Source organism: Mus caroli, unplaced genomic scaffold (genome assembly GCF_978045245.1).
Source record: "Mus caroli unplaced genomic scaffold, Mus_caroli_1 scaffold_9, whole genome shotgun sequence".
Taxonomy (NCBI): Eukaryota; Metazoa; Chordata; class Mammalia; order Rodentia; family Muridae; genus Mus; species Mus caroli.
This window is the reverse complement of record NW_028227264.1, coordinates 2212094-2235780: the sequence shown is the minus strand read 5'-3', so window position 1 is coordinate 2235780 and position 23687 is coordinate 2212094. Positions and strand designations below refer to the sequence as shown.

The following is a 23687-nucleotide window of genomic DNA, read 5'->3' as shown; positions in this document are numbered from 1 at the left end:
TGAAGAGAGTTATTAAGAATGTCTTCACCAGTGTAGAGCCTCATGAAGATCCACCCCTGGCTGAGGAATTACTGGCAGTTAGGGGCCCCTGGTAATGGCAAAAGTAGTCATTATTTTAAACTCGATGTAGCTATGAACAAGCTGCCCATGTTCTAGTAAATAACCCTGCATCCATGCCCACGTAAGAAACCCTAATTAAACTCAGTGAGTCGTTAAAGAAGACATTAAAGTAAGAGGGGACTGCTGGGAAATAGAAGGTGTTGAGAGGAGATTGAAGGAGGAAATGGAAGGAGGAAGACTGGGCTAGATCAAAATATATTACACACATGTATAGAATTTTCAAAGAACAAATTGGATTTTTAAAAACAATATTTGAGCCATCATTTCCACTAGGGGTACCATGTAAAAGTCGCAGCTGTCCACTTACTTGAATTGATTTCAGTGTCGTTGAGCAGATACTATAGACTTGCCAGGACTGGTTGTAAAGATCAATAGAGGAAATGTTCACTTTTCGAAAGGAAACTAGAGCCAATGATTATAAAATACAACTCACTGACAAAATAATGAGATCTTAACTCTTATATATTCTTAAATTTTTGTAATAATAATTTGTAATAATTTAACAATTAAATAACTTTTAATTTGATACTTTAATTAATCTAACAAATAATTATTCTGGTATCCATATCTATTTATCATGTCCTCTATTTCTTGAGCAGAAAGCTTCAGATTACGTTTCTATCCAAGTATTTCTTGTGATGACCACATTTTTTTCACTTAAAAAAAACTTTTGTCAAGCCTTGTATATCTGCCCTGAACTATATAGCTTTAGCATTTTATTTTAAGTGAGTTTAGTATAATTTCTCATTGGTATATGCTAAAAAAGCATACTGATTCATCTTCAAATCATGAATATCTTAGAATCTCTTGTGAAGTTTTACAGGAGGCAACAGTTGCCCAGTCTCCACCAAAGTCTGATAATTGAGCCAAGGGTGGGGTCTGACAGATGTGCTTTGACAAAACCCTGCACTGGCGACTCATGCCCAGCTGGAATGACAAGCCATGTGACAAACTTGAATTTTACATCTTGTCATCATCAAAAGGCAAACTCTTGACAACGTGGAGTCTATTAGTGTTCTTTGAAAAATATTGACAACACCCAGAGGAGTCTCCACTCCCAGGCACTCTAACACTCCCAGGATCACAGGATCAGAGATGAGGAGGACAAAACAAAGACTGTTAAAAGCAGTAAGTTATAAAGGCCAAGTAACATGTAAAGGCAGACTTATCAGAATTACACCAGACTTCTCACCAGAGAATATAAAAGCTAGAAGATCCTGGGCAGATGTCATACAGACCCTAAAAGAACACAAATGCCAGCCCAGGCTACTGGACCGTGCAAAACTCTCAATTACCATAGACAGAGAAACCAAGATACTCCATCACAAAACCAAATTTACACAAAATCTTTCCACAAACCCAGCCCTACAAAGGATAATAGATGGAAAACACCAACATAAGGAAGGAAACTACACCCTAGAAAAAGCAAGAAAGTAATCTTTCAACAAACCTAAAAGAAATTAACAACATAAACATAATTCCACCTCTAACAGCAAAAATAAAAGGAAATAACCATCCCTTTTCCTTGATATCTCTTAACATTAATGGGCTCAATTTCCCCCAAAAGACATAGACTAACAGACTGGATACATAAACAGGACCCAGCATTTTGCTGCAAACGGGAAATGTATGTCACTGACAAAGACAGACACTACCTCAGAGTGAAAGGTTGGAAAACAATTTTCCAAGCAAATGGTCCCAAGAAACAAGTTGGAGTAGCCATTCTAATATTGAATAAATTTTCAACCAAAAGTTATCAAAAAAGATAAAGAAAGACACTTCATACTAGTCAAAGGAAAAACTACCAAGATGAACTCAATTCTGAACATCTGTGCTTCAAATGCAACGGCAACCACATTCATAAAAGAAACTTTACTAAAGCTCGAAGCACACAGCACACTGCACACAATAATAGTGGGAGGCTGCAACACCCCACTCTCAATAATGGAAAGATCCTGGAAACAGAAACTAAACAGAGACACAGTGAAGCTAACAGATGTTATGAACCAAATGGATCTAACAGATATTTATAGATTTCATCCTAGAGCAAAAGGATATACCTTTTTCTCAGCACCTCAGTGTACCTTCTCCAAAATTGACCATATAATTGGTCACAAAACAGGCCTCAACAGATACAAGAAGAATGAAATAATCCCATACACCCTATCAGATCTCCATGGACTAAGGGTGGTCTTAAATACCAATAAAAACAACGGAAAGCACACATACAAATGGAAGCTGAACAATGCTCTACTCAATAACTTGGTCAAGGAGGAAATAAAGAAAGAAATTAAAAGCTTTTTAGAACTTAATGAAAATGAAGACACATCATATCACAACTTATGAGACACAATGAAAGCAGTGCTAAGTGGAAAACTCAGCTCTAAGTTCCTCCAAAAAGAAACTGAAGAGAGCTTACACTAAAAGCTTGACAGCACCCATGAAAGCTCTAGAACAAAAAGAAGCAAATACACCAAAGAGGAGTACAGGACAGGAAATAATCAAACTCAGGGCTGAAATAAACCAAATAGAAACAAAAGAACTATACAAAAAATCAACAAAAACCAGGAGCTGGTTCTTTGAAAAAATCAACAAGATAGATAAACCCTTAGCCAGACTAACCAGAGGGCACAGAGACAGTATTCAAATTAATAAAATCAGAAATGAAAAGGGAGACATAACAACAAAATATATCTTAAACTAATTATTCTGTTTGTTGAATATTAACAGTTGAAAATATTAAAATCATGTTCTACAAACATCAAGAAGGAGAGAGAGAGGGAGGGATCGAGGGAGGGAGGGAGGGGGCAGGGAGGCAGGGAGGAAAGAAGGAAGGAAGAAACAAAGAGAGAAACAAAGAGAGAAAGAAAGAAAAATATCCTATCCACACTAACAAGTCGAAAGGTATCTTCTCCATGGAGTTCCTGGGCAAGGTTCACCCTGCCTCTTCTTTCTCTCTTTTCTAGTCATGGATGTATGGATGTTAGAATAGAGCTGAATCTTAGGAAACAACTCATTTAAATGGCAGATTCCTTTTTCCTGAGTATGTGGAAGACCACATAATAAAAGGCTACAGAACTGAACTGAATTGACCATATAATTGGTCACAATTATATGGTTTTTTTTCTTTCTCTTCTCTCCCCAATACAACCAGCACAGCTGATTTCTATGACTCTAAAAGTTATGAGAATTTCTCATCACCAGTGATCAAGTAGGTGCCTAGCAGAAGCCACTTCATGGCATCGAACATAACTCCTTTCTAATGGCCTCTTTCTGGAGAGAGTACTCCCACGAGAAGGACTCAAACCCAGCATGCTTCCTGTCCCCTTCACTATCACTTGCCAGCTCCAGGTTGTTCTACCCATGTTTCTGATTAACTGGCCAACAGTTGGGGCTCTCACAACCCCCTCCTTGCTTGGGTTTCATTAATGACCTTGAGTGGGGCCATGTAACTTAGGGAAATGTAAATTTCTCTTTCTTACAAAGAGCATGATATACAGATGAAGTGATGCCTGGTGCAGGAAGGACCATGGTGCTTTGATGCCCCATGGGGGAGGCATTGGACCCTCATACTTCCACATCCTCAGATGCTCTAAACCTTAGCATTTGGGGTTTGGTAATATTCTTTGCTGTTTAAGAATGCTTGAGTAAATTATGGGCCACTGGTGATCGAATACATCTTCAACTCTCATCAAGCCTTGACCTTTCCAGGGACAACCACATCCTGATGCCACATAGGGGCCACTAGCTGTTCAGTGAACCCATTAGCATGGTAAAAAGATATGATCATTTCAGAATTTTCAAGGGCTTTCAGAGTTGCATGCCAGGAAATACAGAAATACAGACACATGTATGTATTTGACAGTATCTCAAACATGAACCTATTTGTAGAATTAGCACTATTATACACATCAGAGTGTTTGAATCACCACACAGTGTGTCTCTCTGTTATAATAAGTCCTATTCTAATATAATTCAAGAGGTGTTTCCTATTTATTCATGGTTAAACAAGTACATTGAGACAGGAGTAACATTTAAGGGTGTTCAGGGCACCTCCTCTCTTTATTCACATTATCTATAGTTAAGGCCTTAGAAAGAATGATTTACTTACAATTCTTTTCTTCCCGTTGCTAGTCTTCTTCATAAGAGAAGCTAGGGTTTTGGTTCTAGAAACATTTAGTCATCCCCCGTTATGCTTACTATTCATTCTGAATACTGACATACTCCGTGGCCGGCAGTGTGTTCAAAGAACAAAGTGAAGCCGAAAGGGCAAGCAGAGAACATCACAATGCTTTGTTTGTTATGACTCAAAGACATAGCATCACGGAAGACTTCAAAGAGAGGGCTTTATGCCATTCAGGAATTTAATTATCATTTTTGTGCCTAACAGCAACAACAAAAAAAGAGGATCACGTTGGGAAATCTGTATCCACTGATGAGAAACCTCCATCCTTTTCCAGATCAGTAGTAATTCAGCTGCAAGATTCAAAGCCTTCTCAAGACCTGCTCTTTCTCTACACACATACCATTATGCTAGTGTATATCATGTGACATGCATTGGCAACATTTCTTCTCTGTGAAGTCACAGAGGGAGTGATAACTAAAAATGCATGTCCCTGCCAGAAACCTAACACAGGAACAGGTGACTTTGTTCACTTAGGACTCTTCTATCCCAACAAGTGCATTTCTTGGCACCAGCAACCACTAAACCATATAGGTCTGATTCAGAAATATCTGTCAAGTTGGTGTAATTTTTAGTGAAATGGACTAGATGTTCTTGGAAGTAAGTATGCACCACATCAACACGTTCCAGCTGACTCCGAAGCTGAATCTCTTTATGACTTCCAGTGGCCATATTGGCGAGCTGATGGAGTTGGGTTGAGGCAAAGTAAGACACATGGGCTTTTGCATTAAATTGGACTCATGCGCTTGACTATATATGGAACCCCAGATTTTATTTTTTATAACAGACAGACAAGATAAATTCTAGAATATATCTTTCAGGACAAAGTTGCTATTGGTGTATATTTGGCATGGGAGTTTGTTTCTGTTGCTCACATCTGTAACATATTAGAAAACATTCAGGGTTCTGAGTTTTCTATTCTTCAAGCAGTCCATTCTTATCCATTTGGGGTCAGAAAGGAGAAGTTTCAAATGCATGTGTGCTAGGAGACATAGAGTCTGAGAGCTGGTGAGATGGTCTGCTACTTAAGAGTGTTTACTGCTCTTGCAGAGGGCCTAAGTCTGGTTCATAGCACCCATATCACAACCACATATAACTCCAGCTCCAGCATAGCCAAATGCCTCTGGCCTCTTTGGGCATATATGTTCACATGTACATACCTTCACACCAGGACACTGTTGCATCATATTTAAGCAGATATTCTTTTCCAAAGACACATTATACCAAGTTTCCTGAAATTTATTTTTTATGCAGTGTTTTTTTAATTCTTCCTGGCAAAACAGCAGATCTAATCCCACTCTTTCAAATATGGATTAACTTGTGACTCATTTGTGACTCATTAATCAATGGGATAGGCTGGAAATGTCTTCTAAGCATATGTCAGAAAAGACCATGTAACTTTTGCCTTGGTAGCTGCCTTGGGGACTACTTTTTATTACTTTGACCAGGAACTTTTGTCACCTCCTAAAGGGCCAGTGTGAAGAAGACAACAAGCAGCATCCAAGTTGAAATCTTGCACTGATGTCCTAGACAACAGCCAGTATCCTTTGCAACATATCAATAAAGATACATCAAGGTGATGTTCATCCATAACTCTTGGAGTCCCTACTTAAGGAATAGTGTCACCTGAAGCCCCAGACACTTTGCTGAAGACACAAACCATTCTATTATTTTCCTTTAAAAAATTATGACCAAACATTTTTCAAGCTATTATGTTTGGGGTTAATTGGTTTTGCAAGAGCAGCAACCTTTACACACATGACCATCCACATCAGACTTTTAGGGAGAAAACTGATCAAGAAGAAGCAGATTGGAAATTCAATTTCTGATGCTCTGAACCACCAGATAAGATCTGATAGCCCTGGCTACTTCCCGAAGCCCTGGGAACTTCTATAGTTCAGATTCCACGGTCTAAGCCATGTGGGTGCTTTGACAGCAACACAGGTTCACAGTGCTGGATAGGTGTACAGGCAACAATTTGCATAGGATTCCTTCTGATTTCACTAAATTCATCAAGCTGATAATAAAAGTGTCCTATACAAGTTTTGTCAACTCAACACAGCCCAGAGTTGTCTGAGAGAAAAGCCTCAACTGAAGGTCTATGGTGGATTGTCTTGATTGTTAATTGACATAAGAGGTCCCAACCCACTGTGGGCGACAACATCCTTAGGCAAGTGTTCCTATGCTGTATAAGAAACCAGGTGAGCATAAACATGAGCAAACCAGCAAGCAGCATTTCTCCATGGCTTTTGCTTGAAGATCCTGTTTGAGTGTATGAGTTCCTGTCCTAACTTCCTTCAGTGATGGATTATGACCTGAGCATATAAGCCAAAGACAATGTTTCCTCTTCTAAGTTGCTGTTTGTCTCAGAGGGTTTTTTTTTTTTTCTATCACAGCCACAGGAAGGAAACCAGAATCTACAGATCACTCTCTACCTGGAAAACACTAGCAATTCCAGTTTCCCTTGGGAGAATAGAGGCAAAGTTGTACAATCTCCATCAAGTCCTGATTAATAAGAAGTCATTTTTGTAGAGATTTGCCTTCAGAGAGGTTCTTTGAGTAACTAGCATATTGTCCTTTTTAAAATCCCTATGAACCTTGCAATAGAATGTCTTCTCTTTGGTTTGACCTAGAACTTTAGAGCCAATTCTGCAGCTCATTTCAGGTACAGCACAGAGACACTTTCTTGTGCTGATATAGCTCACAGAGTTGGTGATTTCTGTATATTACTCCTCCTTTATATGAGATTTGTTAACTATTAGTTCACTACTTTTCACTGCATGAAATTCATTAAGTATTTCAAATCTTCTGGAACAACAATAGGGGTGGGGTGGGGAGGGAGGATGTCCCTTCTTCCCTGGGAATCAATGTAAAAAGTCACTGTGGATAGATGTGCTCATAAAATATCACCATGCACCCATCTGACTTAGTCTCTGACTCAGAAAAGCTGACTCAAGAACTAAGAATGAATAACAAACTTATGCAGACATTTCCACGTCATCCTGAACTGGGCAGCCTGCTCAAGTATCTGTACTGTCACCAGCACCAGGAACTAAGAAAAAAAAGTCCTAATTGGACAGTTTGATTCCCCTGAAGAGCAAATCCTTAGGAAAACATCCCTCTATTTCCTGAGGAATACTCCAAACAGCAGACAGTCCCTTCTGGGATTTGCTGTTGTTGTTGTTTTGCTTTTTTATAACTAGTGTCAATTTTTCCTATTTCCAAGAGGCAAGTGAGCTGTGGGTTGCATGTTTCTTCAGGCATCTCACTTCCATCCTCCATTTAAATAAGTATTCGACTGCATAGAAACCCCAGTACACAGGCATCATATGAGTGTGATTGGCTTATTTTAAGTTTTCTTAAAGAGAATAAAGCTAACATTACATTCCATATATGGAGGTGTGGAATTTCAGAATTGTGTGTTTAAAAGATGTCTTATGGTCAGTTAGTTGGTTATGGAACCATTTGAGCAGCACTAACTGGGCTTAGGGAATTAGCAGCAATAAGAGAAGCAGGAAGGAGGAGGAAGATGAGATGAGGGAGGAGAAAAAAGAGAAGGAAGAAGAGAAGGAAGAGGAAGAGAAGAGGAAGTTTAAAGGTGGTTGGGTTGAGGGGAATGTGGGCAGCAATTAAGAGGAAAGATATGATCACATATTGCTGAAAATATGCATGAAATTCTAGAGAAAAAACTATTTAAAATTAATTAATCTGATGGTTTAGAAATTATTTAAAGAATCAAAAAAGCCCCATATGACTATATCTATAGACAGGCAGACAGAGATATATAGGATTAGATGATAGATAAGTAGTTAGTTAGATAGACAATAGATAGATAGATAGATAGATACATACATACATACATACATACATACATACATACATACATATGTAGATAGATGATAAATATTTAGATCAACAGATAGATAGATAGATAGATAGATAGATAGATAGATAGATAGATAGATAGATGGAAGATAGAGACAGACAGACAGACATGCAGACAGACAGACAGACAGATAAAGTTAGCCTCATGTGAAACCCTCACATTTAAACTCTGTTGAGTTATTCTACCTTGATAAAGGCAGGAACACCACCAGGGAAAGACCAGCACCCCTGCACACTGAGTTTGTCTGCCAATCTCAGGTAGCCTTGAGACACTTCTAGACAACTTGGCTTCAGCAGAAGGAAGGATAAAAATTGCCAGACTCCAAAATCTGAGAAGACAAGTCTTAGATAGAGAAAAATATTCGCAAAAGACACATCTAATGAAGGACTATTCTCCAAAATATATAAAAAAGATGTTCAAACTCAACCACAAAAACAATCACCTAATTTAAGAATGAATGAAAAATATAACATACATCTCACCAAAGAAGAACTACAGGTACCAACCAGGCCTATAAAAAATATGTTTAGTATCATATGAGTTTAGGAAATTATAAATTAAAACCATAATAAAATATATCTCAGGATGAGCAACCCCCAGAGTATTGACAATAGGAAGTGCTGACAAGGATGTGGAGCAACAGGAACACATATCCTTCAATGGTGCTGTGAAATGTTACTGCTCACTTCGGAAGATGTTTGGGCAGTCCTAACAAAATGGAACAACCTCTTACCAAAGGATCCAGTAGTCCCTCATCTTAGTGTTCACAAAGGAAATAGAAATTTATGTCCACACACAATATTTTGCAAACAGATTTATGGCAGCTTCATCCACAATTATGGCAACTCACAAGCAACCAAGCTTTTCTTTAAATAAAGAATAGACAAACACTGGTATATCCGGACAATGGAATATTATTCACAGATAACAAAACATGAGGTACTAAGTGATGAAAAGGCATTGTAAGGACCTGAAGTGACCAATACAGAACAGAAGAAGGCAGTGTGAAAAGGTGACACACCATAGTAGTCCAAACACAAGACATCCTGAACAAAACAAAGCTACAATGACAGGACAAATAGGGAGAGGGGGAGGGTGCAGAAGAGGAGGAGATTAGAGAATTTCTGTATAATAATAAGAAACATTTACTAAAAGCCATACAGTATAAAACATAAATGTCCTCCACAGTCTTGGGATGATAATGATGCATCATTGAAGGCTTTGTTGTTAAAATGCACCACTGATACAAGATGCTTATTGTTAGGGACAATAGAAAAGGGTGGGGAGGCAGAAGATATCTGGGAATAGTCTTTACTTGCCACACATTGTGTGTGTGTGTGTGTGTGTGCATTTGTGTGTATGAGAGTGTTTGTGTGTGTGCATGTGTGTGTCTGTGCATGTGTATGTGTGTATCTCTGTATGTCTGTGTGTGTGTGTAAGTGCATGTGCATCTGTGTGTATTTGGTGTGCCTGTGTGTGTCTGTGTATGTGTGTTTCTGTACCCATATGTGTTTGTGTGTCTATGTGTCTGTCTGTGTGCATGTGTGTCTCTGTGTTTATGCCAAATCTGTCCTAAAAAATTATTAGGGCATAACTACTATGAAGGTGGAATAGGTAAAATGTGGAGGAGACTTTTGTGGATATGGAGGTGGGATGGTGATGCAGAGAGAGAAGTAACAGAGAGGTACAGGTAACAGTGAGGATGCTGGAAAACCCCATGAGGTATAATAATGGGCTCATATCTTGGGGGTAACCAACAGCCATTTAATTGGACTTACAGTCCAGTCACTGGGAGGGAATCCATGACTGACACTGTTGGTTTTACCATCTGCCTGTGACTGGCAAAGCCATGGAATCCAGAAGAAAACCCACTACGGTAGTTTCCTAAGCCAGTACAAAGTCTAACTGCATTCTAAATACCTGTCCTTAAACCCACAGATAAGTGTAACTCTCACCCCTCATCAAAGCAGTTTCCTTTTTTTCCCCAGTTTTTAATTAGGTATTTTCTTTATGTACATTTCAAATGCTATCCCGAAAGTCTCCTATAACCTCGCCACCACCCCCTCGTCACCTGACTCTCCTACCCTTCCACTCCCACTTCTTGGCCCTGGTATTCCCCTGTACTGGGGCATATAAAGTTTTCAAGACCAATGATGGCTGACTAGGCCATCTTCTGCTACATATGCAGCTAGAGACATGAGCTCTGGGGGTACTGGTTAGTTCTGTTGTTGTTCCACCTATGGGGTTGCAGACCCCTTCAGCTCCTTGGGTACTTCCTCTAGCTCCTCTATTGGGGGCTCTGTGTTCCAACCAATAGCTGACTGTGAGCATCTACTTCTGTGTTTGCCAGGCACCTCACAAGAGATAGCTATATCAAGATCCTTTCAGCAAAATCTTGCTGGCGTATGCAATAGTGTCTGCGTTTGGTGGCTGATTGTGGGATGGATCCTCAGGTGGGGCAGTCTCTGGATGGTCCATCCTTTCATCTCAGCTGCAAACTTTGTCTCTGTAACTCCTTCCAGGGGTGTTTTGTTCCCAATTCTAAGAAGGAGATAAGTGTCCACACTTTGGTCTTCTTTCTTCTTGAGTTTCATGTGTTTTGCAAATTGTATCTTGGGTATTCTAAGTTTCTGGGCTAATATCCACTTATCGGTGAGTGCATATCATGTGAGTTCTTTTATGATTGGGTTACCTCAACCAGGATGATACCCTCCAGATCCATCCATATTACCTAGGAATTTCATAAATTCATTGTTTTTAATAGCTGAGTAGTACTCCATTGTGTAAATGTACCACATTTTCTGTATCCATCCCTCTGTTGAGGGACATCTGGGTTCTTTCCAGCTTCTGGCTATTAAAAATAAGGCTGCTATGAACATAGTGGAGCATGTGTTCTTATTACCAGTTGGAACATATTCTGGTTATATGCACAGGAGAGGTATTGCTGAATCCTCTGGTAGTACTATGTCCAATTTTCTGAGGAACCGCCAGACTGATTTCCAGAGTGGTTGTACAAGCTTGCAATCCCACCAACAATGGAGGAGTGTTTCTCTTCCACATCCTCGCTAGCATCTGCTGTCACCTGAATTTTTGACCTTAGCCATTCTGACTGGTGTGAGGTGGAATCTCAGGGTTGTTTTGAGTTGCATTTCCCTGATGATTAAGGACGTTGAACTTTTTTTTCAGGTGCTTCTCAGCCATTCAATATTCCAAAGCTGTACTACAGAGCAATTGTAATAAAAATTGCATGGTACTGGTATAGTGACAGACAAGTAGACCAATGGAATAGAATTGAAGACCCAGAAATGAACCCACACACCTATGGTCACTTGATCTTTGACAAGGGAGCTAAAACCATCCAGTGGAAAAAAGACAGCATTTTCAACAAATGGTGCTGGCACAACTGGCGGTTATCATGTAGAAGAATGTGAATTGATCTATTCTTATCTCCTTGTACTAAAGTCAAGTCTAAGTGGATCAAGGAACTCCACATAAAACCAGAGACACTGAAACTTATAGAGGAGAAAGTAGGGAAAAGCCTCAAAAATATGGGCACAGGGGAAAAATTCCTGAATAGAACAGCAATGGCTTGTGCTGTAAGATGTAGAATAGACAAATGGGACCTCATAAAATTGCAAAGCTTCTGTAAGGCAAAAGACACTGTCAACAAGACAAAAAGGCCACCAACAGATTGGGAAAGGATCTTTACCAATCCTAAATCAGATAGAGGACTAATATCCAATATATAAAGAGCTCAAGAAGGTGGACTCCAGAATATCAAATAATTCCATTAAAAATGGGGCACAGAGCAGTTTCTTTTACAGTAGATGGAGATCATTATAAAAATCAGATTTTGCCCCCAATTAATATGCTTATAACACAACCCCTGCACATAGGCTCTGGAAACATTGCGAAATAATGGGGCAAAGACTGTAAGAGCCAGAGGTGCTCTTTTTCATAGCTGCTGAAAGACAGTTTCTTCTAAATTGAAGTAACAAGAGGACACAAAGAGGAGGGAGGGAATTGATCTGAGAGGAACTGAGAAAGGAGATAGAGTGTACGAAATTCTCTAGGAAATAATAAAAATACTGTACCCAGATGTGAAGTCTGTTAAGTAGTGAAAGTAACTTTGTGCCTATGCAATTAGGAGTTTGTGTATGTTTGTGTGAGTGTGTGGAGGGGAGGGTCATGTGCATGTAGGTATGTTTGTAGGTGGAAGCTAGATGTTAACTTCTGGTGTCTTTCTCAATTATTCTCAACCTCAAGAAACTAAGACAGGTTCTGTCACTAACCCTGCAGCTCCAGTGGGTCACCAGGAATCTCAGAGACCCTCTTGCCCCCTCTTTCCTAGGGTTGGGACTACAATTGTTCACTGTTGTACATTATACACAGTTGCTGGAGACCAGATTCAAATTCTCAAGTACCTCACCGACTGAACCACTCCTCTCGTCCCCGTAAAAGCAAAACATCCAAAAAGGAAAATGAACGCAAATTGCGTTTTAATTGTAGGGCTGTAGGAGGTTGAAGCGCCAGGGCTTCCAAATGCCAGGGGTGTTTCCAGACAGGCAAATGGTTCCTCACCCAGCGGCTAAATAAGTGTCACAGCCTGAGCTCCAATCCGGACTCCCCTTACCTCTCACTCGGCACTCAAACACTACACTAAGGGTTTCTTAGCTCTAAGGTTTGCAGGAAAACTAGAAATGATGGCCAGCAGGCTCATCTTCTTGGACATTTGAGATCTCTAGACTAATTTTCATACTGACAAAACATTAGGAGCAATTTAGGAGCAATTCTGCCTTTTGAAAAAAGTCAGAGGATAGTGTGGCCAAAAAGACTTGAAATGACAGGAGGTCCTCTGTGAGTCTCTTTTTGTTTTGTTTTGTTTCTTTTCTTTCTTTCTTTTTTTTTTTTTTTTTTTTTTTGAGACAGGGTTTCCTTTGTGTAGCCCTGGCTGTCCTGGAACTCACTCTGTAGACCAGGCTGGCCTTGAACTCAGAAATCCACCTGCCTCTGCCTCCTGAGTGCTGGGATTAAAGGTGTGTGCCACTATGCTCAGCTTCTATGAGTCTTTTTAACTAGATAGAGACTTTCACCAAAATGTTAACAGTGATTACTTTCATGGGATGAATTTGGGATGCTCTGAGAGATGGTTTTTTTCTCAGTATTTATTCTGTATTTTCCAAGTTCCAAGCACTGGGTGCTCATAACTTTTGCAAACCAGTTAAAAAATGAAAATGCTTTTAAAAATACAGAAAGTGCCTCTTATTCCTGTTATTTCAGGCTGTCAATACCCAGGTTGTTGAGTGAGAAATACACCTGGTGAATGGACCCTTCAAAGGATCCAGAGATTGTTATGAAGACATTACTTATTAATTTTCTCATAATATTTCCAGTATATCTAAGGTAGTTCCTGTTTCTGAGACTTTCCATGGTTGTGGTTTCAGCAGGAAACTAAGTTTACCGATGTGTCACTGAAAATTTACCCAGTGGTTTCCTTAGCGGGAAAGAACCCTGATGTGCCACCAAGCTAAACTTATCTATAGAGGTAACTACAATGATAAATGAGCCTTAAAGCCTGACAATACCAGAAGACCACAATTTCTCTAGAAGGTTCTATGTGTCTTGCTTTCACAGAACACAGAGGCTCAACTAACTCCGTAATTCATACTGCCCTTCATTCTGGCAGGAAGGGCCAGTGTTTCACCTGACACAGTGAAAAATAATTTGACATTTTGATGTCACTCATCACTGTTGTCCATGAAAACAGTGAGATTCTGCCTGACACTCCTGTCCATGACTCAGAGCCACGTCTAGGTCTGTCTGCAGGTAACTAAGATGCATACATCTCTTGATCCATAGGTGCTCATTGATATTGGGTAGGGCACAGCTTGAACTATCAGCCCCCAGTTTTTGAGTGAAACATGCAGCTGGATTGAAGGTAAAGTCATGTGTCATACTGCTTCTTCTAATTTCATCAGACACTAGGACATAGACTGTCCAACCCCAAAAATCTCAGAATCAAGTGCTAGCAAAGTCACTAGCAGGAGCCCTGTCCTTTAACTCTAAAAGAGTCACTTAACATGCTGTGATTGAATTCTTCAATAACTTGTCTTGTTCTTTTAAAATAATGCTTTATTTTTAAATCAGTGGTAGAATGTAACAGGTATCCCTGAGAGCATGCAAGGGGAGTTCACTGTCATGGTATCTGTGCACAATATAAAGCTACATAGCACCTACCTATAGAATCTAATTCTGGTGAGTGTTGGCTTCCAAAGGAAACATTTATATAGTACATGTGCAGAATCCTGGACTGTGGGTATTTAAGAACACCAGCAGGGTGTGGGCAAAAGGAAACCATCAGATCCCTACTCATTCCAGCAACTTCTATCACCAGCCTCATGGTCCACAGGACACAGTGGCTCATGTGTGTGGGCATCTTTCACAGTCATTGCTAACAGTGTGATATGGTGTTGGTGGAGCAGAAGTCAACATGTACCAATAGCTTTACAAACCACCATACCTCAGTCCCACAACAAATGTACTTCTACTAAAATGTGAAAACTAACAACTAAAGTTGGGATGTGATTCATTAAAAGTGAAAAATGAGCAGGGTTGGAGAGATGGCTTGGTGTTCAATGGCACTTACTGATCTTCCAAAGGTCCTGAGTTCAATTCCCAACACCCACATGCCAGCTCACAACCACTTGATGCCATCTTCTGGTGTGTAGGTGTACCCATGTCTGGTGTGTAGACAAAAGTACTAGTATACATAAAATATACAAATATGTAAGTCTTTTTCTGAAGTGCAAAATAAGCATCACTTATAGAGTCAAGAAAGAAAAAATGCTTTCAATGGTTTATAAAATAAAATTCATTGACTCCATCATTAATCAAATGCCATTGGGAAAAAATAGACATGCATAATATGATTAAAATAGATTAAGTTCTACTTTCTTCTGATGGCACTTCTGTGATGGGCCACATTTTATGCAGTTGTCCCATGGGTCTACTCTAGAGCTAAACATTTCTTATCACTCAGTGACACCATCTACCCCAGTGTTGGGGCACAATGTATTACTCTGAAGTTTGTGCTGGGATTTCTTGGATCAGACCTTATCACAGCCATCTGTAGAAAAGTGCAACACATATAATTATATATATTATATTATATTATATTATATTATATTATATTATATTATATTATATTATTATATTATATTCACTCAGGACAGTGAACATGGAAATCTATTTTTAGTTTAGGGATCATTAGACTCTTATTTTTATTGTTGGTTTAGAATGTATTCCAAGCATTGTGTTTGAAAAAAAACTTAGTCATACCCTATGGTATTCTGGCAGAGACTGAAATGTCTCATGATTGCCATCTTTTAATTCCATCAAGACACCATCCCAGGCACTGGGTCTGTAACTTTAAAGACAGCATAGCAGCACTTTGGAGTGTGCACACAACACTGAAATGACCTATAAAACTATTTCACAGATGCACCCCTGGCTGTAAGTAACATGACTATCTGTGAAAATACTTATCTGCAATATAGAAGAAAAAGACAATCTTATCTAACAGCAATTGTTAGTTTCAATTGCCATTATTGAAATTGGTATTATTTTATTATATTGAGCTAAGCTGCACTGTTCAATTGACTGATTAATTGATAATTAACCAAGAAATGAACTAATTAATTAATTGTACAAGGTAAACAGATTACAATGTTCACTTCATGGACAGGGGAACTGAGCGCAAAACAGTTAAGCAACTTGTTTAAAGTTGTACAACTAAGAAGTGTAAGGAAGAAACTTTGAACTTGGGACTGCAGTTCCTTGCTCTGAGCCCTTTCATGACCCCACAATATGATGCCTCAAGACATCAACAAAGTTGGTAACCTTCAAGGGTAGTTTCATGTTCTTCTTACAAACTGTATGCTCTTTAACTATCGAAAGTTTTGTTATTTATTTTTTAAAACATTATTTTCCTGACACATCTGCCCATTTTACTAGATAATAAGGCTTTTGAGGTAGGAGCAATGCTCAGTGACGAGAGAAGCACAAGACCCTGAGCAGCCCTTGCTGCCGCAAAAGGAAAAGACAGGAAAATGAAAAGGAGATCACAGCTCAAACCAAGACCCAAACCCAGCAGAGCAGACATTAGACCCAGAGATTTGTGTCTAGAGTCTGTGTGCTACTATGGTATCCCAAGGCCTTGGGTACATATGTTCATATGATTGTGGGTCACAAGCCACATGGTAACTCTTTCAGGTTGACTTTTTACACTCTTTGTGAGTGTTGCACGTTGTTGATGGTTCTTCCTTTCTGGGGTTCTTGATGAAGCTATACTCCCTAGTTCCACTAGGCATTGCTTTACCAGGGACAGTGAGCAGTAGCTTAGCCAATAGTAAACTTCTGCTTGGCCTCTCGGACTTTTCTTAGATGTCTTGGTAGAAACCGCTATGACTGCATACCTCTTGTATTCAGCACACCTGAAAAACCACGACAATGGATCTGACACCAGGATCTGCCACTGGCACAGACCTGTTTGAACCACAGTCATAGTGGCCAGAGACCACACTATAAATAAAAAACAAGGGATACAATCACAAAGATTTTCAGGGTATCCAGTCATGTATAGCACGCAAGTGCTAAGCCTTTGACACAAATTTGCTCTTGTAGTTGGACACAAATTTGCTCTGAGTTTCTCTAAGAACCTCTTTGCATGATCTGGCTAATTAGCACAGTCACAACTAAGGCATGCACAGATCTTTCGTGAGGGGTAGGCTTTATGCTCTCTAGTCCTGTGCTCTTCACTTTTTCTCTAGCCATTTCCAGATAGTTCTATTTTACTTGATTTGGTTTCTAAATCTCACTATTAACTATAATGATAGTCAATATAGAAACAGGTGTTTTTGTCCCTATACAAACATGGCAGGAAGGGGTTGGAGAGATGGCTCAACAACTAAGAACAAGTACTGCTTTTGCAGAAGAGCCTGGTTTGATTCCCAGCACCTGTGTCAAGTAGTCCATAACTTCATATGACTCCAGATTCATGAGATCTTATATCCTCTTCTGGACTCTATGGGTTATATATATATATATATATATATATATATATATATATATATATACACATGCATACACATATATGTATAATTAAAAATAAAAGTAAAAATTTGAAAATTAGATGGTTTTAATATTTATAAAATCTCCACCATTAATCTGGCCAGTCACCTTTTATCTTTGGCCTTCCATACAGTCTTAGGGCCTGGGCATAACACAGTGAAGATCTTCCAATAGTATAACAAGGCTAGCCTTTTCTCTTATATACTCCTTATAATTGTCTAACCTCCTAGTCTTCCTAAAATAGACCATTATGTTCCCCTTACTTGATTTTCCTAATTCTTCCATGTTCTGCTCCTGACTCTGTCCCAAAGTTGTTCCCATATTTTGAGGAACAGCTCATTAACAGACTCACTGATTGGTACCGAGTGTCTGTCGATTCATTTTCTGTTGCTAATACCATAATAGCATGGAGTGGATAAACTATAAAGACAGAAGTTCTGTTATGCCTCCAAGTTCTGATCCAAGGTTTTAGAGGTTATATACAGTGATGCTTTACATGCTGGCAGGACCCAACATAGTGCATGGCATTGTATGGCAAGAGGTGTGACGTGTGACCTGTGTGTATACTCTGAATCCTGTCTTTCCTTTTTATAAAGCTACCAGTATTTAATTATAGGGTGCCATCCTGATGGCTTTATCTAGTCCCAGTCACCTTTCAAAAGCCCCACCTGTGCATACCACAGTCAAATTGACTTTCCCCATCTTATTACCTCCTAATGGAATAAAATTTTAACATGTCATATTGAAAGCCAGAACTCTCTGTGTTATTCTCTGAAGGCTATGAGAGCTTAGAATGGCATGACCATTATTCTTCATTATCAACTTGATTCGATTTTGAATTGTCGCAGAATCATCCTAACTCTACATTTGTCTCTGAGGATGTTTCCAAAAATGTTTAAGTGAAGACGGAAGACTGGAAGACCTGCACTGAGTCTGAGTCGCAGCCTCCCACAGGCTGAGGAGAAGGCACACTGAGCATCGACATTCATCCATCAGTGATTCCTAACTGTGGTGGCAACAATGTGGCCTGCTTCCTCTTGCTACTGCTGTCATGGCTTTCCTGTCCCAATGTCACCCTTAGCCTGTGAACTACAGTAAACCTTCACTTCTTTTGGGTTTGTCACAACAATGAGAAAAATAATTCATACAGTCACCTATCCGAGTTCTTGGGAGCTCTGAGACCTTTGACAGAATGCACAGTGTCTGAGCCACCAACTCAGACATATATACGGTCTACTCTCGAGAGTGTGTTTATTGTGTGGGTGGATCCTTCACTGTGAGTGGCAGGGATGAGAACCTGCCTTGGATGTTCTGTTGTGAATTTATTCTATAATAATAGTTACTATTATTTCTTCTGCTAAGAGGGATTTTTTTTTAATAAGGACTCAAGGGAAGGTGATTGTGTTTGAAAGCTATGGAGGAAACATACTAGTGTTCACTTGTGTCTACATGTAAGGCGCTGCACTCTCTGTATGGACATTCTTTCAGTAGCTATGGCAGTTCTGAGGCCTTGGGCTCACTTGGTACTAGTGTGCCCATTAGAGTTATGGAAGTAGCTTATCTAGGATCTCCATCCATCAAGTAAATAGCAGAGTTCATTCTCCAAATTCTAGACCTTTCTGAATACAGAGATCAGGTCACAGGACACTGGCAGGAAAACCATTATCACCCAAGAGGTTTAAGGTTGTATCAGAAGTCATGACAATAGAAAGACTCCAGAAGTTTGGTGGACTTGTCTGCCTACAGAATTCAGTCAGAGGGACCAACAGCGAACCACTTGGCAACTGTGAAGTGCCATTCATCTCAAAATGACAATGAGCAGACTCTGTGGAAAGGACACTGGCATCACACACACACATAAAGTCAAAAGAGAATACTGTCTGATGTTGCGACATTGTGTTCATTTCTGATTTCCAAGGCCTGCTCTTGTCAGAAACCTTCAATGGCAGAGACTTAATGAATCCTTGATGTCTCAAGTCATATAACTGTTAATGTTCTTTTATCTAGATATAGAGCATCTCTGAATCATTGTTTCATTTCTCAACTTGAACATCTAAATGCTCCCAAGTAGCTGTCTAACAATACAGAGTACAAATAAGCCAGAGTGAGAGGGTTGGTGGTTGGAGGAACACTCTCTGTGCTGGAAACTTGTTATAATTCATCATGAAATAAATGGCCCTCTAACTCAAATGCAGCCACTCAGAGATGGAGCAAAAGCAAACAGGTTTTCATCAGCTTCAGCTTCATGTGCTTTTCATGAGGGCATTGGGAAAACAAGACACACATATTAACAAAACAGAACTGGGTAGCAGAAGAGAGCTGCCATGCTCTTAGAATGAATGTGTAACATGGATGGTCTCCCTCAATGAGCACCAAGGTCATACAGTTAGAGATTTTGGCATTTGGTTTCCAGAATATCTTTTTCTCCCTCGGGTTTTTAGTTGTCTGTGTGTTTCAGCCCTTGCTCGGTTTCATTATCCCATCCACAGGAAGACAAATATTATTGGACTTTGAGCTTGGGATGAAGACATAATCACAGGTGTCAAGTTTCAACAGCAGCATTAAGACCTTCCAGGAACAACCAAAAAGCCTGCTGGGCTTGCTGTACTGAGACTACTGGGTAGCTAGAATTAGCCTGTGGGTCAGAGTCGGAAGAGAGAGGGTTGGGAGTAAAACAGCGCAGAGAGCTAGAACTAGGAACTGGAGAAGCTTTCCGAGCTTCACTGCATAAGTTAGCAGAGACAGAAGTGAGAGAGGCTCTCAAGGATACAATATACAGAATTGTAGGTGTGCGTGTGGGGGGGGGGGGCACACACACACCTGTAAGAAAAGAGGTGGTTCTAAAAGGATAGATATCTTTGTCAAGTTGACTTGAAGGTTAAGCTGCACATTCCTGAGAGGTGATAAAGGTGTATACTCAGAGCTTCAATACATGAATTTCCTGAGGCTTGGGGAACACTCAGTGACAAAGGAGTATTCTGCCTTGGAGTGGATTTGGAAGAAGCATAAAACTAAGAAGACAATAAAGGAGCAAGCACCGAGCAGTGACTGTCAACATAAGGTCATACCACATGGCCAAGGTCCTTCTAACACATAAACAAGCAGTGTCATTAACAGAGTCTGCAGGTAGCTACAACAGTCCCTGTTACTATAAGCCTTGAGTCTCCCCCACTTCTTTGGGGGCCTTTGTGGTGGGCTTTAAACTAAAACACAGTGTTATGCAAAGTTGAGGTCTACTCAACTCTCATCTTTGACAAGGACAGCTTTCATTGCCTGAGGCTACCCCTGCTCTGTGATCTGCTGATGTCAATATAAAGCAACGTGCTGAGAAAATCCACAGGGAAGGCAGGTACTTCAGAGTGACCTGCAAGATGAAGCTTTTCCAACCCATCCCCCAGCAATGTCCAGCAAAAGCTTCTATTAATGAAGCAATGTCTACTGACAGTATGTGGTCCCAAGACCATGAGAAACACAAAATGAACAATGAACCACTTTGGGAAATTGGGAAATACACATCTAAAGAAAGAATGATTCCAGTTAAAGGAAGAAATAAGGGAAGAAAGAGAGAGAGAAAGAGAGTGAGAAAGAAAGAAAGAAAGAAAGAAAGAAAGAAAGAAAGAAAGAGAGAGAGAGAGAGAGAGAGAGAGAGAGAGAGAGAGGGAGGGAGGGAGGGAGGGAGGGAGGGAGGGAGGAAGGAAGGAAGACACACACTCACACACATCAGAACATTCATTTGGATATGTTTGGCATAAAGATCCTAGTGAGACTGAAATAAATATAGAATTACTAAAGAAACGAGTGAAATTTTTTGAGTAAAAATATTAAAATCAATGGGCTCTTCAAATGCTAAATCATGTGCTACTAAGAAGCCAAACAGTCAAGAGAAGGAGGATTAGCTAGGGAGCTGGTCTCCAGGAAGTAGGAGTGTCTGAATGATCTTGAAGAAGAACTGAGGTTCGCCTGGACAGGAGAAAGAACGTGGCCAGGTCTGGCCCAGGCTCCTCAGCATCCTCCTGCTGCTGGAATGCCCTCCCCTCCCCTCAGTTTCACTCCTCCTCAGACCCCTGCACTGATGGCATCTGTTCCTCTTCTCCTAGGCCTCCTCTTGGACTTCCTCCAGCTACTTCTCAGAAAGCCTTGAAGCTGTTGTTGATTTTTTATTTTTTTATTTTTTTACTAAGGCCTGTCTAGATTAACCAAGACCACCTCTCTTCTTTGATGTAGACTGTGGTTGTCCTGTAGATGATCTTGAGTTTTGGTAAGCAAATAAATCATTCCAACTCACACAGAAATTGTGTTAAACACCTTCTAAACAGTTGTGAAGAGATCATTTGGGGAAATTTTGACCTTTGGAGATCCTCTTGTGGCTTCTAAAAAGACATTCTCCGTAGGCCCTCAAAGAAACCCTTCATTTCTCTTGATTCTGCCTCAAAACCAAGGTCACTATGAGCAACTTTCTCAGAACTGACCTTCAGAGACTCAGATTGAAATGTGAGCTTCTTTCCAGCCCCCAGGCTTAGTCAAGGAAAGCCTGGGATCTGCTAACCAGGTTTCCTGAATCCCAGCCTGTGTGGCTTTGTCTCAAGATAAGTCAGGAGTTGTCTCAGCTCAAAAGTAGTGAGTTGGTTAAGGGTTTAGAAACACCTGGACCTCCTTCAGTTGTATGTGTGTGTGTGTCCATGTGTGTTCATGTGTGTGTGTGCTCATGTGCATGTGTGTGTGTTGGGCAGATTTCTTTTTATTGTACTTTTATTTCTCTTTATTTCCTAGTACTGGCCCATTGTGTCTCATCCTTTCTCTCTGCTTTTCCACGAACAATAGCAGACACTAGGAACTGTATGAGGCACAGACCCGTCTTTCCAGAGCACAGCTCACTTTTGTGGTGAGGAGAGTGGTTTTGTCTGTTCGGGCTGGTCAGCTGCTTCTGTTTTTATTACAGCTCTCACGAGCCGGCACTACTGTTCTTGATGGCACAGACAAGCTGCTATCCATCATCACACGAAAATACAAGTATCAACTCTGCAGTATGCGGAGCCTTTTATTTCCAAACAGTGGCCCACCCCTTTAAGAATTAAGCATAGCCTAGAGCTTCAGGGACAGACAGAAGGGACAAAGACAGTGTGTGAAGGCCTATCTAACATCACAAAGAGTGAGCTGGGAACCCAGTTCTGCAGTGAGAAATTCAATGGGTTGTAAAAATTCAGAGCCCACAAATCTAGCATTGTGCTTTTAATTTTTTGCATAATATTAAAAAATATACCCATGCTGTTGTAAGAACAGAAAAATACAAAACCTCAGGAAAAGCTATACGGATATGTGGATCACAGTTTTCATGTCTACAAGTATTTGCCATGCTCATTTTACAACTCTCACTTCCTGTCTGGGTTATTCTCGTCTAGTTAGAGTGGGGATAATAATAATAATAATAATAATAATAATAATAATAATAATAATAATATAAAAAGTTTCCAACACTTGTTAAACATGCTGTCCCTGAAGTTAACAGATTGCCCACATGCAGGCTCTCCACACTTGCCAGTCCTCCACTGAAGAAGGAATGGGATCGGGACCTGGCGCTGTGTAAGCGAGTGGCTCTACTCCCAGAACTGACATCCAATAAAGAGCCATTGTGGGATCTGGACCCTTCAACATGCAGGACAAATGACTCAAATGAAGACGCACAATGCGTGTGAGTGGGACTAGAAACTTGAATGGAGTATAATCACTTCCTGAGTGCCTATCGCCTCATATTATTATTTCATGGAACTTCACTCCCCAATTCAGGCCTTGCCTAGTGTAATAGTACCAATTTCCATTTCTCGGCTGATAAGGGAAGATGATTGCCATGATAACTATTGAGGAATAGGGCTATCTAGAGTCCTTGAGGAACCGGAGTGGAAAATTGTCATTCGGGTGAGATGGGAAGGGTCTTGGGATCGACAGGAGGAGACAGACTTGTGGAAAGAGAACTGATACTCACTGTGACCATGCTGTCGCTCTGTCCTAAGAAATCTGAGACATGGTGGGGTGAGGAACTGAATCAGGCCAAGACTTGAGAAGACATGTGATTTCTACTTGAGGGTGACACTGAGATACAAGAAACTGGGGCTTCAGGACAAAGGTCCCTGGTTAAGTGCATCTGCTATGCAGCAGACAAGGGGGTTGAGCTTAGTGAGCCTGTGGTTTGCAGAGCTAGATGGATGGCACTTAGAGTGGCTGGAAGGGTGAGAGTGCTAATTAAGGATGAGCCATAGTTCCTATATGGAGGACCTAACAGCTAACTTCACTACAAAGGAAAAAAGAGGGAGGGGAGGTGAGGGGAGGGTAGAGAAGAGGAGAGGAGGGGAGGGGAGGGGGGGGGGAGAGGAG

General features: G+C 40.3%; 1 protein-coding gene across 9 annotated transcripts in view; it reads right to left on the bottom strand.

The window, feature by feature from the left end:
* Positions 1-23687, bottom strand: part of Esr1 (estrogen receptor 1) — a 387455-nt gene that overhangs the window by 14000 nt on the left and 349768 nt on the right. The gene's annotated exons all lie outside the window — the stretch shown is intronic.